Consider the following 15,576-nt stretch of genomic DNA (forward strand, 5'->3'; position numbering starts at 1 on the left):
TGGTTGTACTTGCCTCAAGATTGGTCAACCCGCCTCTTGTTGGGCGGGACGCGACTGAAAGGACCGATAGGTCACCGGCAAATGGCTATCTGTGTGGGTGGATGCTGACGATTGTGTGGACAACATCCACTGCATCCTCAGCTTTCGATCCACCTCCCCCAGGGCTTGTCTGGATTGATGCTAACTCAAGCCCTAAACTCTTCGTCATAGCTAAGTCAATGCGAAACCCCCAAAATGCATCTGATCCTTTCTTATAATGTCCATATATCTCAATAGAGCAATTGCTCTATCCAAGTATTTCTCGCAGGAAATACTTGCAAAATCAGGAATCCCGAGGTCCAGTTTTCCATATTGATGGGTACCCATGGCCTTCTTGTCAATTCCCATTCTTCTTCCTTCGACCCCTCCTTAGTCTGCATTTCCCTATGTAGTAATTTAAAAACATCTACATATTCGTGCTTTCAAATCCGTTTTTTTGTCCTATCCAAAGGATGGGAACCTAATGGTATCGCCAAACCCATGTATGGCAGTTTTTTGTGATGTTTGTCAGCTGTTTTGTCCTCCTTCTCATCAGCATGTTTGTCTGGACACCTGCACCTAATAAACGTGATGCCTCCGATTCCTTTGTGCTCGACCTGGGCTGTTGCTGCGTCCCCTGCTAACTCCACGTCTCTTACTTCCTCTCACCAACACCCACTGACTGGCAGGATTGTCCCTTTCTACCCACAGCCCCATCCCCCATGCAGTCCACCACTCCCCCGCACCTGCGGGTCCTCCTTGGGTCTCCTTTTCGCTGACCCGGCATCTGGGATTTTTCTACAGCACTGCCTTCTCCTTACCCGTGTTCTTTTCCTGAAAGACACCAACTTTCTTGTTTGCCCTCTCCCAGACCCCAGGGGCCCTTTCACTCTGTCGTCCTCATCTCGCACTTCACCTTCTTCCCAATAGCCACTCTCTTCCTGATAATCCAAAACCAACTCAGCCTCAGTCACCACCGGTTCTCTCCCTTGCTCCTGCACCACTCTTCTTTGCCAAATGCGATGCAGTGCGCGCAACTAAATTAATTGTATTTATTTTTATGTTTACCTACCTGTACTTGGCCGTATTCCGTCGTTTACTACCCCCACCCTGTCCCTCCCCACGTCACCGCCCGGCAACGCTCCCACCACCGACTGCTACTGCGTACTGGTGACGCAGGGGGCTTGTAAATCTGCCCCTTGATACTTTTATTTGGAGAGTACGGGCACTTCTCAGAAACAAGCAGGTACTGGTATAGGGTACCTGTACTTCTATTTTTCCATTTCAAGCACGGGGGGGGGGGGGCGTGCATATCTGTGGCCTGTGTGAGAGTCTGCAGATCTGTGAACTCAGCTTACATTTTGCACTGGTCCAACACTGGTGCAGAGTCTAATATTACATCCTGCCTTCGACTTTGCAAAGTTAGTCAACTGAATAAACGTGCCAATTTGTAGACAAGAAAACAAAACAACAGATGGGCTTCAAGTACTCATGCAGTAGAACTGAAATATCGCTTTGGATGCCAGGCGGGAGTTGTTTGTTCGCTCTCCTCTCCTGGGCTCGTGAAGGTTGGATGCTTCCGCTTCATGTGGCAGACACTGGGACCAGAGAGGAGGCGGATCGCTGTCTGATTTGATGTTAAAATTATCATTTGATATTTGTGTGGGAGAGCTCTGTGTATGTGCACAGGCTGTAAGAGTATTCATATGAACATGCACGGAGTTTTGGTCTTAAACTGATACTGATAAGGTGAAATATTTGCCCAGACAGTATTACCATTTGTAAAAATAATGTAGTAATGCCACGGCAAAATGTGCTGGATTATGCTTCATTTTTTGCCCTTTCTTGTCGCATAATTTAGTCAACTCTGATGGATAATATGGCCTCTCACCTGCATATTTGCAGGAGTCCTGCTTATATGGGTAGAATATCTCACTCTGCAATAGCACAAGGTCTGCTCCGACTGCTTGCCCTGAAGCTTTGCCCACACACATGAATCACCAAAAACCCTTGGTGTGCACACTCAAAAACTCAACGCAGTCACAGAATGCCTCAGAAGTTTCATTCATCACTGGGGCTCCTCAACTCCCTGACATTGAAAATCTCAACCTAGTCACAGAATCTCTCTCATTATAGTAGTTTAGTCATGGTCCACCTGCAGTGTGAAACCAGAATTGTGCCTCAGAAGTTTCATTCATCACTGGGGCTCCTCAACTCCCTGACATTGAAAATCTCAACCTAGTTACAGAATCTCTCTCAGTTTAGTAGCATAGGCATGGTCCCCCTAGTCACAGAATTTCTCTCATTATAGTAGTATAGTCATGGTCCACCTGCAGTGTCAAACCAGAATTGTGCCACTATCTACAATAATATGAGGTATCACTGTCTGACCAACTTCCTTATTCTGCCTTCTTAAGGTCAGCCGACAGAGCACAAAACGAAAGAAACGTACAGCTCTTCGGCTACTGATTATTTGATATAAAGAGAGGGGAGAGGAGTTGGCCCAACGGCTAGGGCGGTCAACCTCGAATCTGGGGAACCGGGTTCGAGTCTCAGCAATGACGCTAAACATCCTGTGATTCTGGGCAAATCACTTAATCTCCCCGTGCCTCACAAAAATGAATGTGTGTCCTCATGTAACACAACTGGTGCTATGTAAAGCCCTCTGATAGCCGATACCGGGCCAAGTTTGCTCTATATAAAACCTCGTAACAAAAAAAAACTGCCTTGACTACAACTTGGCACACAATATAGCTGAAGTCTCTAGTGCTACCTGACATATTTGGTGGGTAGTAGACAAACTACTTTTTTGTGCTAGTCCGCTCCCTGGACCTTAGCATTTGCCACACTGGACCTTAAAATAGCGAAGGTACTCCATTCATGTCTAATCCTTGACTTCCTGTAGTTTTCTACTCTTTAGTGACGTCTTCTCAGGACGCGCTGTGGTTGAGGAACTAGGCAAGGCCTCTAGCTCCTTATCCTTCCCTGAACTTTACTCCTGGAATCCCTCTGATCCATAGAACCTACATATATAGAAAAGCCCTGACAACTCCACCTACCGGGCTTATATGAACATTGTCTGGAAAAAAATGCCTGTCTACCTTCTCGTTTGGATTGGAATGTTACCACTAATGATTGCCACTGGTTAGACTATTTGAATGCATTAATCCCAATACCTTTTTGGTGTTCATGGTCAGTAGTATGCCTGAAAACTTGAGACTAGTGCAGCTTTCCACACCTACTACTGCCAATGTTTGTGAATTCTAAAAAGTAGTAAATTTGCACCCATTTAAGGAGTTCTTCTGTGGGTGCAGACTTACTGCATCTGTTAGTAAACTAGTCACTATGTACATTTAAGATCCTGATCCAAAAAATGATCAAGTTAAAAACCTCTTAGTGAAATGAGAATGACGACAAAAACAGACACAGTCATAGAAGAACCCTACTTAACTCACAAATCAAGAGTACATTTGAAGGGTGTCACACCCCAAACACTATCACTGATGCAATGCCCCAGCAATGCCCATGCCCCTCCCACCTGGGACTGGTAATTCTTCCAGAGTACTCATGACTATGGTCATGTACAACACAACGGTCTTGAGTTCTTATCCTGGAATCACTTAATTTAAATGTATTTTCACTGGGAAATATCCCTTACCCTGCAGTCTTTACAATAACCAGCCTTTACAGTGTAGTCAGTACCCCACATGCGATGTTACCACGCGTTATTTTACCACGCAATTCATTACAAGGACTTGCTGTAGGGAGCATGTTGTTGGACTAGTCTTGGACTTTTGAGGCCAACACATTCGCTACTGTTGCGTAGACTGGAGTTGGAATAATAATTTATACTATTCCAAAGTCCAGATCCCCCTAAAGTAAGTGGTTGTAACAACTTGCGTGCTAAAGTAGCGCGTGGCAACTTCGCACGCTGGGTACTGACTGCATTGTGAAGGAGTGCGGGGTAATACCATCAGGGTTCCTTCATATAACCTTTTTCACTGCACACACTCTTCATCTCTGCTACAAGAAACCTTGAAGTTGTCAAATCAGTGCATGTGCAGTTGACAGGACTCCATGTTTCTATCCTCACCTTTTACAAATCATTTTATCAAGTAACTGAAGGCCAGTGTACTAAGCCTGAGTCACAAATAGAGAAAGGCGAGCAGACAATTAATAGAGTGAGCTGAGCCATGAGCCTGGCTTGGCTTTAAGAGTCCGTGCATGAGCTAAGCCATGAAATCGTTTGACATATATATCGTGAAACAAACAGAATGTAAAAATAGGATACAATCTCTTCAAATATTCAAAGAAGCATAGTTCTTAACATGTGGAAGCATTTCACCTCAGTACATCAGATTATATCACTCCATATACATTTATTAAAAGTGATAGTTTTCAGAAACATTCATGGCTCGCCACTCTCTCCGTCACCCCCATGACAATGCCATTACTGAACTAAGAGGCAGTAGTCGTTTAAACCCTAAATGTGACCTAGATTCTTATTATGAAAGGAGCAATATAGATTATTGAATCCAAGCGCACATCTTGAATACAAGTGTTTAAAAGTGTGCTCATATGTGATAATAATGAAAAAGGAGGTTCTGTCAAATAAAATATTTGCCTATTTTGTCTTTTAATCTTCACTCACAAGGAGCAAAATCGACACAGACACAGCAGATCTAACTCAGGGCCCCAGACCCAACTACCAAGCCAAAAAATCGTTTTTTGGGGGGGTGCCACACCCTATGCCCCCCTGAAGCTACGCCTCTGGAAATCTTCCTCTCTTTGCCTCACCATCTGACAACTTTTTCAGTTACTTCTTTAACTTTTTCAACATCTCAAATTAACTCTGATTCAACTCGTTACCAATGTCACAGTGGTGAAGTCTAAATGTGCAGATATCAACATGCACTTTGTTCCTCTGTGCCAGTTACAGGTGGCATCCTAAATAGGTTCAATGTAACACACCCCACTAGGAGCTGAGGTTTTACTCATTCAGACCATTTACTGAACCACTCGATCGCTGGATAATCACTTTCAGGCGCAGGCAATGCCCATAATATAATTTCCACACAGTTTACGCCAGGGAACAAAGGGGCATATTATCAAGGGTGGTGATAGGGAATTTTTGCCGCGGGCACTAAGCGGCGATAATTCTATCGCCCTATTATCAAGCTGTCGCTAACAGCAGTTAGCGACAGCTTTTAGGTGATAGCGAGCGGTTTGGGGCCCGCTTTGCATGTTAGCGATATTTACCGCTAATGACATGCAAAGTGGGTGTACCCAAACTGTTAGCGACTGAAAACAGTCGCTAACATCGCTATCGCCTATTAGCAAGGCAGGCGTAGCGATGGAAATATTCGCGCTAAGCGCGAATATCTCCAAATACTAACACCTGCCCAGACCAGTTCTTAGCCATGTTATCCAATGGGAGGTGGATAACATGGCTAAGAGCATTTCGTCACTAATGCGTGAATATCGCTGTATTCTCAGCGATATTCATGCATTTCGCCGCTATCGCCGGAACATGTATCGCTTTGGAAATAAACGTTGCTAATAGCACGTTATCTCAGCGATAAATTCCGGCGATGCTCAGCAATAAAAAAATCGTCGCTAAGCCTATTTAGCGATAAATATCGCTACTTGTTAGTAATATGCCCCACAGTTACTCATACACAGCTCAGACACCACACCCACATCACACTAAGGGCTGTAATGGGATATCTGTCAAATATTAGCAGGTGTTCCATCCTTAGAACTCTTGTGTCAATAATACAGAAGTTGTGTACCTTAATTCCACCACAGGGGCGCCATGATCTATAAAGTGTATTCTCACCTCCTCTTCCCAAGCTCCTCCTTAACCAAACACAAAAGACCGAAGAGAATTCAAGGAGGAAAGGGGAAATGGGAAAGAGATAAAATAGCTGGTAGTGGAATATGTGGCTTTTCTGTTGCACTTATAAAGGAGAAAAGAAGAGCAGTATATGAATATCAACCATTAGTTTTAAGTGGAAACTATCTTTTCTCCATCTTATTTCTACACCTTCAAGGATCGTTCATCATTCCAGTCTAATTTTCTCTTGAATTGCTGAGCTTCTCACTTTAAAGAGCAATCAGAGTTAATATATACTGAAATTACTCGTTTCCTTGAAATTAAATATAAATGCCCTACAAATACTTTTACCTTTGTTTTAAAATGTCTGGTTTAAAAGGATATTAAATCAGATCTATAACTTTATCGTTCAAAATAAATCATTCTAAGCAACAGTCCTCGCTTCACTGGGTGCATGTGCAAGAACTGAATTGCATTCTAAATGTACGTTTTGTGAAAAACAAATTTAAAGATAAATCGTGTTTAAATGTCTTTGCCTCTTTTTTGGAGTCCTTAAAGTACTACAGCCTTAAATTAACAAAGCTTTGAAAACAAAGGGGCCGATTACGAGTTTGGGGGTAAGGGAACCGCTGTTGAAATGGCCTTGGAAACCCAGCCACCTTGTTTGCGGTCAGCCCGCCGTATTACGATGTTGGCGGTTTGCAGAACGAAAGACCGCCAGAGCACTGCCACTGCCTCCACCGTCTGCCATTCGCCGAACGCCTTGATGGTGGCATGGGGAAATCAGCTGTACAGACAATAATTCTGCCAATTCGAATTACGAAGAGACTTTCCGTCAAGTTGACTGTGGCGGGGAGACTGCCTGCTTCCAGTTCTTCTGTTTATGACATGGGACCTTTCGTCCCAGTTCTCATTTCGCAGCAGCAATGTGACCATGAAGAAAACGACCCTGCCATCGCTGAAATCCCGGTACGTCCTTTTCTCCGTTTACTCCCATTGACATATGGTTTGGACTACAGCAAAAGAAAAGCCGGAGATATAGCCTTAAGTCAATCCAAGTCGCCCAATGATGTTGTATGTTGGAGCGCTATGGGGAACAAACCACAGCCCTACTTCACTTGGAACCAATCCCATGGGATCAGAAGGCTGATGCTCTTGATTGATAATGAATTTGCTCCACTAATTGGAAACTGCTGGCATTTGGGACAAAATACTGAAAAAAGAGAGAATCTGTGAGATGTGTCAACTTCAAGTCCAAGACATTAATCGTGTGTTATTAATGTGTCTGGAGTTGCAAAAGGGTGGGCGCTATTTTTACGGCCTTTTTCCCTCAAATTCAACAATCATTGGACCAAATGTATCATTCCAAATTGTGATCACAAACGCCAAAATTCGCAGAATTTTGGCGTTTGCGATTGCAATTGAGCTTAGTGGTATGTATGAGAGAAAAACTGCCTCACAAAATAAGGAATCGCAAAATTTTCGATTCCCTATTTTGCGATTGCATTTAAGGAATCGCAAATTGCGATTCCTGAAATGCAATGTGAGAAGCACAGGAAAAGTGCAATTTGGCCTTAAGGAATCGCAAACTACCACCAACTTCAAGTTGGTGGTATTTTTGCGATTTCTTTGAAAAATTCACTTTTTTGCATTTTTCAAAGTGCCATGTGGCACACATACATGCCTTTAGGGCATGTATGTGTGCCACATGTGCACACACGCACATTTCAGGGGTGCAACAGGGTGTCCTTTTGACACCCTGGCACCCTTGAAATTGCATTCTCAATTTGTGATTCTCTAATTGAGAATCGCAAATTGAGAATGTCTTCCCATTCATTCCTATGGGCATCTGGGCCCATAGGATGAATGGGGAGGTATTCCTTAATTGCAAATCGCAATTTGCAATTTGCAATTAAGGAATATGTAGGATTCGCAGAATTATTTGCAAATCTTTCAAACATAGCGTTTTGCGATTCTCAAATAGCGATTCGCAAATAATTGCTATTTGAGAATCGCAAAACCAAAGTTTCATACATATGGCCCATTCTTCCCTCGAGGCTCGTTCAATTATTTTGTTCCCCTAAATGAAATGGTTTGTAATAGGCTTTATTTATATTTTGAAACTTTTCTGGAGATTTATTAGGAATTTTTATTGTGTCTCCTTATATTGTAATATTTTTTGTTGTTTATTTTATTGTTTCATTGGACGTGCATTGTAATATTTTAGGATTGTTTTGTTTCTTCTCGCACTTTGTATATTGCACTTTGCACTTTGTAGCCTCATAAGACTGTTTTATTCTATTCTGTATTCTGCTTGTTATGTATGGTAATATTTTTTAAGGAGATCGTTTTGTATACAGAAAAATATTTTATTGTAGGAAATGTATTCTTTGTTTTATTTCACTGTATAATTATGTGGACCTCTGTAGGAGTTCTGTATCATAAAAATAAACTTTTCCACATGTATCATGCATATGTGTACATGTCACACACCTGGAACTATAAATTGTGAATTGCTGACCGCATCCCACATTGCTTCTCTGCCATCAGGGACACCGGCGCCAAGAGACTGCCAGCCCATCGGGAACATCGTAATCTGCTCAGCGGTATACCACGAACACGGCGGTCGCAGAGTGCTGTCAGATGTTGCCATCAGCAACATCATAATACAGCGGGCGGGAATGTATTCAGCGTAGCGGAGTTGCCAGTTCCGCTGTCACCGTGGGACAAAAGTAAAACCGCCAAACTCATAATCCAACCCAAAGTTACTTCACTCTGCACTCAGGACAATAACATGCATTTAACCAATTTTTGGAAATGTTACTGAACTCCAGGAAAAGTCGAAGCAGCCTTTTACTTTCCAAAAACTAGCATTGTGATATTTCAGCTTTAAAATCAGTGAAGAGAAAATGTAGCTGTGAAGCGTTAATTTCAAAACCTCTAACAATACTCGTAATCCAAGTTAGAGGAAGCTTTTCTCCCGCCTACTGCAAACAACACAAACTATTGAGGAGTGAGAATCAGGAAGTTAGAGCATCTTTTACGTCATATATCCTCGTCAACAACTAGATTGCATGATCAAAATTCTGTTTTCCTTAAAATATTTTCTTACATTATTTTGTGTGTCAATTTTTTTCTTATTCAGAGGAAGATGAAATGTCTCAGAATGGCGGGTCCCAGAGGAAGCAATAGTCGCAGACTAGTCTACCCTCGCGGAGATTCGTGCGGGAACAAGGCCAGGACAGGGGATAGGCAGAATTGGGGGGAAAGGGCAGGATTTTAGAGTAGGTATAAAGGTGTCAGGAAAGGTGGGTGCAGCCTCTTCTTGACTCCTGAGCAGCGCTGGGAAGGGTCCATGGCGGGAAAAAGCGAGATAGTGGGATCAATATGGCTGACTAGAGTGCGGAGGTGAGATCCGCCCAGTGCACTCTCGGCGCGGCCAGGTGCGAGGGACTAATCAGGCCTAGCCTTCTTGGTCAAGCCTGGGTAGGGATGTGCCACCCGACATGCTTGGTGTCGGGTGGCCTAGCAGTTACTATTGCGGCCTGTTCTCCACTGTGAGGGAAGGCCGTGTGCTAGTTCAGGGTAGAGGTGGGGCACGGCAGGAGCACGCCGCGCGCCCCCACCAGAGGCAGGAATCCAGGAAGGCGTCTCAGCCTCCCCATCTGGGATGAGGGCATGGAGCCTGAGATGTCTCTGCCAGGGTGGGTGGGACCCGGTGGGACCCAGAAGCGGTTAGCTTCCTAAAAGCGCGATGCACCTTGAGCAAGGGCTGCGGCTGGTGCTCCGTTGCCTGGCCCCCTCGGGGATGAATTATTGCCAAAGCAGGGCAAGTTGCAGGCCCATGAGGCCCTGTTCATAGATTTCTTTTAAAAGAAGGGCCCAGCGGCGTGGCTGCACAGGGGGCAGAAGGGACAGAGAGTTTCTTTGGGCCAGCAGGTCACAACAGGTGATGGAGCAGATTCATAGAGGCTGGGAGGGCTGGGGTCAGTACAGTGCCCCAGATCAGGCTCATGGTAGCTGGGTGCTTGAGCAGTTTCCCCCGCACCAGGGACATGGTGGGCCAGGCAAGGCACCCAGGTGGCAAGGCTTGGATCTAGAAGCGAGTATAGGTGAGCAGCGATTACTCATCCAGGAGACTGAGGTCAGATGGGAGCGCATGTGTAGGTCAAGGGTGGAAACACTGGATCTAGAACAACAGTGGGGCGAGGAGGACAAAGTTAGGGACAGTGGGATAGTGCTGAGAAAAAAGGCCATGGGGAGGGTGTACGCTGGCTGTGAGTACCCGATGGGCTTGATGAAGGGCATATTGGTGCAGGTGCTGGTGTGGCTCAGGTCCGCTTGTGCGAGAGACCTTTTCAGCTTGGTGCAGCCTGCTGGCTGTTGAAGCCGCAAGACCAACAGGTAAGGATGGCAGGCAGTTGGCAATGCTAGCAGGGCACATGACGGCACCTGGACGTCAGCCTGAAGAGGTGCGGTATTCCATGGCGGAGTGCTACTTGGGAGAGAGACTTATCTGAGAGAAAGTGGGGGGTTGCCGAGTTCAGAACAGTGTGTGCAGACTGTGAGGGCAAAGATAAGCTGACATTGGACTACGATGAGGGCAGCGATGAATTGGAAGAAGGTGACCTCCGTGATGAAGAAGACCATGGGGAGATGGTGGTGCGTACAAGGGGGAGAGGAGAGGCAATGGAAAGTGCAGATGGTGTCTTTCTGGGGTCACATGGGGACAAGGAAAGCACCCCTGGCAAGAAGGCCCAAGAGGGTGGCAGATGTCACAGATACTGTAGGGAAGTTGGCGAAGTCCCTTCAGGAGGAGGAGACTGGTGGTTAGTATGGGGTATGAAGGAAGTAGGACTGGAGCAAAGCCCTGCAGATCGGTGGGAGTGGGCGATGGTGCCATTGAAGGAGCGGAGGGGAAAGGGAAGGAGGCACCAAAAGTGCAGTCAAGACCTACAGAGTCAGGCAGTGGCATGGGTAAAGAGGGGAAATGGGTGTAGATGGACAACACTGACAGGGACATGGCCAAAGGGGGTGACGAGACAAGCAAGGGCAGACCCATTGGAAGGGGCTTCCATACGTGGGTTTAAAGATGCCCCCAGGGTCTCATATTTCTGAGAAAACCAAGAACAGGATTTGAGGCAGGAGTACGTTGATTCAGGCTAAGCATGGCTCCATTGAGGAAGAGAAGGAAGCTGACTAGGAGACTGAGGGTGAAAATAAACATGGAGAACTGGGCGTCAGCATTCTTAATCTATGCCAGCATATACCTGTAAGAAACACAGGGACAGGGCAATTGCCCTTTTCAAATACATGAATATCATTAGGAAGGCACAGAAGCACTACGGGTGTATTCATGGCTGAATACGATGAGGAGTTTAGGATGAGGGTGATCCTTATTCCCGATCTGCCATGGGGGGAAGCTGGCTCTGAGTTGTGGATGAAATGGATGGCATCTGCACAGTCCACAGCCTCTATGCATACAATGAGCGGCGTTCCGATTGCGTATTGTTCTTTTCACCCCCGTCCCACCTAACAAGGAGCAGGTTATGTGCCAAAGTCAAAAGAACCCAATGTTGGGGCATGTTGGAATTTCAACAAGGGTTTCTGCTCCCATCACCCATGTAAGTTCAAACATGAGTGTTCAAAATGATCACAATGTTTTACTCTGGCCAGTCCCTCAGAACAGTGGAGAGCGACCAGGGGTCGAGGACAGCATGGCCCACCAGGGCCAAAGGGCTCCTACGCCAATTAAGTTGAGCATCGTGCTCAGGTGGCTAGCGGTACATCCGGCCTGTGAGAGGTTTGAGATTGTCGTGTAGTTCCTATAAACCTGTAGAGAATCTGTGTGTTTAGACAACATATACTGTAGGAGTGGAGTCAGACTGATTCTAGATACCCCTACCGAACATGTTAGCCTGTATACCAGCTAGCTCACAGTGCCACTAGAAACCCCTCTTACCAAGGAGAGAATAGTTCTTGGCAACTATCGAACATGACAACCCTGTCCCATCAGGGATTGTGGAAACAGTGTACTACATTTCGTTCAGTCACTAGTGCTCACTTAGTCTCAGAGAGATACAGAGAATAAACGGTATGGACGTTTTTCAATAAGTATTTATTGAACAGTTGTGTAAAATAGGTGTGCTGAAACAACCATTAGACAGTAACAGATAGAAATGATTAGAAGCACTAAGGGGCATATTAGCAAGAACCTCGTTAAAATTATTGCTGTTTTAGCGGCAGGAAAATGCCGCTAAACGGCGATATTGGGCTTGCTAATATGCATTACAGAATTCCAATAGAAGCCCAGGTTAGCTGTCCTGCACATCCAACCTGGGCTTCTGTTGGAATTCTATAACTCATATTAGCAAGCCCATTATTGCCGTTTTAGCGGCAGTTTCCTGCCGCTAAAACAGCGATAATTTTAACGAGGTTCTTGCTAATATGCCCCACAGAAAGTAAAAGGATGGTAGTTTGCTACCATTTTGCCATAACCATGAATACAGGCAAGTATGTAAAATACATGACAATAAAATGCGAACTACTATGATGCTACCCTAACTAGATGTACCTAAGTGTACCTAGCACGTATGTAGGTGTCAAGCCAAGAATCCCTCTAGGTAAAAGTCAACCCCATCACCTGAAGTGAGAGACTGTGGGACCCCATTTTGGTCTCGAGCTGGACATCCTGCAAGGGATGTTAGACCACTGCAAGCTGGAGTATCTGCATGCAGGAACCTCAGCATCTTGCGTCAGTGTGTCGGTAGGGAAGGCCTGATCTCCCTCTTTGTCTCAGCAAGATATGATGTTTATATACCCAAAAGGTCTCCCCGGCAGTTCTACCTTGCTGTGCCACTTGTCAGACTTAGGATGACATTGGGAATGAACTTTATAGATAGTTATTATGCAGGAGATGGTAGTTCTGCTGAGTTTCCAAGAATCCTCATGCATAATGTATGAGGCTTTTACCTGGGAAAGTCTTGTGCTCTGTGTGCAGTGTTGTATCTAGGTAAAAGGTCAGTCCCCAAGAACCGTTATGTGTGTAATGTGGGGGAGAGTATAGGTGAAAAGTTATGATGTTACCTGAGTCTATATTGGGGTACCTATATGTAATATAACAAGATGGGTGTGTGGTTCCACAGAGGGTTTTCAAGTGGGATACCAGGGCCCAAGGGAATGTGGGTGAGCGTATAACTAGTGGTCAGCGAAAGAGGTACCTTATGCAGTGACGGAAAATTGCAGAAGGAAGTGGAGAAGGGTAGAATGCAGGCTTGTTTTTCGATTGCCCTTTAGCTAATTTGATCATATCCTCAATGTGGGCGGTGCCAAAAAAGAGTAGGGGAGTTTAGACTGATTCACGTTTTTTCATGGCCAGAGGGGCCTTCAGTTAATGACTTCATTGTGGCAGAAGACAATAGAGTGGTATATGCCTTGGTGGACAATGCTCTCTGTTTAGTGAGGCAATGCGGTAGGGGGGTGGAGGTAGCATAGTGTGACAACAAGTCTGCGTTTTGTCTACTGCCTATTCATCTGGAGGACTTTCCATTTCTGGGCATGCAATTCGGGGGTGTCATTTACACGGACAGGGTATTGCCCATGGAATGTGCGATCTCATGTGCCTTGTTTGAGATGTTCAGTACCTTTTTGCAGTGGGTGTTCTCTAAGGGGAGTGGGCGCAGAGAGGTCTCTCAATTATTGGATACTTTTTTTTTCATTGGTAGGATGGGTTTGGGTGATTGTCTTAGGGCTCTGAGACAATTTTAGACATTGGTGGGAGAGCCAGGAGTTCCAATGGCCTCTGAAAAAAACGGAATTCCCCAGTGCTGTTTTGATGTTCTAGGTCACTGAGCTGGACATGTATTTCTTTGAAGATCTCTCCAGGTCTCTATGATAGATAGTGGGTGTAATCCCTTCTCAGATCATGCAAACATTGAACTCGATATTGTATTTGGTGGGGAGAACAGAGAGCGGTCCAGGTGGCAGCTGGACCACACCCTGCTCCAAGATCAGGATTGGGTGACGGGCTTTAGAGAATGGATCTCTGAATATTTCAAGATTAACCAAAATACTGTGGAGCCCTTCTCTGTGTGGGGTGGGTTGAAGGCAGCAGCTCGCGGTCAGATCATTGCCTATACGGCTGCCGAGGCAAACGTTAGGGGGCTTAAAATAACTGAGCTACAAACTGCAGTCAAAAAAGAATATTCCCTTCAGCTCCAGCAGTATCTCAACCAACTTGAGCAGGCGAGAACAGCTGTGAGGGATTTTTTTGTATTGGAAGAAATTTGCAGTTCAAGAATGTACCAGCAAAAGGTTTATGAAGATAGCCAGCTAGTAGGGAAACTTTTGGCCAATACAACAAGGGAAAAAAATAGGAAGCGGCCACAATATCGAAGGTACGGGACCCCCAGGCTGGTCTGGAAGAGGTCAATGGTGACAAGATTCCACAGATTTTTTTTAGAACATTTCCACCAAATTTATTCTATGGAGTATTTAGTGGGGGAAGAACTGATCCAGGATTATTTATTATTAATGTAGACATTCCTAAACTCTCAGATAACAAGATCAGTCAATTAGAATGTAATATAAATTCCGCTGAAATATTGACTTCTATTAAAGTAACAGCCGGGTCAAAAGCATCTGGACAGGATGGATTCCCCATCGAATTTTATAAAACCTTTTCAAATGAATTGTTGGCACCTTTCAAAAAACTATGGGCCCGATTCACAGAACTAACTTAAGACAAAATCCTAAACTTACTACCATTTTGGTATTCACAGAAGGCACTTACTCATTTTGGTATTCACAGAAGGCACTTACTCATTTCGGTATTCACAGAAGTTAGGAGTCCTAACTTTAGGACTCCTAAATGCCTTCTGTGAATACCGAAAGTCTTAAAATTAGGATTTTTCTCAGTTTAGTAGTAGTAAAGTTAGGACTCCTAACTTTACTACTATTAAACTGAGGAAAATTCTAATTTTAAGACTTTCGGTATTTACAGAAGGCATTTAGGAGTCCTAAAGTTGGGAGTCCTAACTTTACTACTACTAAACTGAGAAAAATCCTAATTTTAAGACTTTAGGTATCCACAGAAGGCATTTAGGAGTCCTAAATTAGGACTCCTACCTTCTGTGAATACCGAAATGAGTAAGTGTCTTCTGTGAATACCAAAATGAGTAAGTGCCTTCTGTTAATACCAAAATGATAGTAAGTTTAGGATTTTGTCTTAAGTTAGTTCTGTGAATCGGGCCCTCATTAATTATATGAAACAGGGAGGTTTGGTTCCCGCAACTTTCAAAGAAGCGATAATTGTGTCATTTGTTAAAAAAGATAAAAGTCCTGAGGATGTTAACTCCTATAGGCCCATTAGTCTTTTGAACTCGGACTATAAGATTTTAATGAAAATATGGGCCGAATGTTTTTTATTCGCTGCCCAGGAGGTAATGCATAGAGACCAGACAGGTTTTACAGCAGGGAGATCTATGGCAGCTAATACTGAGTTTTTATTACAAGCCCTATATTATTTTAACACCAACTCAACCCCGGCATGTATCATAATGGTCGATGCTGAAAAAGCATTTGACCTGGTTAATTGGACAACTCTGTTATTTGCCCTTAGTCAATTTGGCTTTCCATCTCAGGTCATCGATAAGCTACGCAATATTTATCAGGGGGCCTCGCCCCAGGTATTAATTAACGCGAAACGAACAGGGTTGACCACT

Source organism: Lissotriton helveticus, chromosome 5_1 (assembly GCF_964261635.1).
Source record: "Lissotriton helveticus chromosome 5_1, aLisHel1.1, whole genome shotgun sequence".
Taxonomy (NCBI): Eukaryota; Metazoa; Chordata; class Amphibia; order Caudata; family Salamandridae; genus Lissotriton; species Lissotriton helveticus.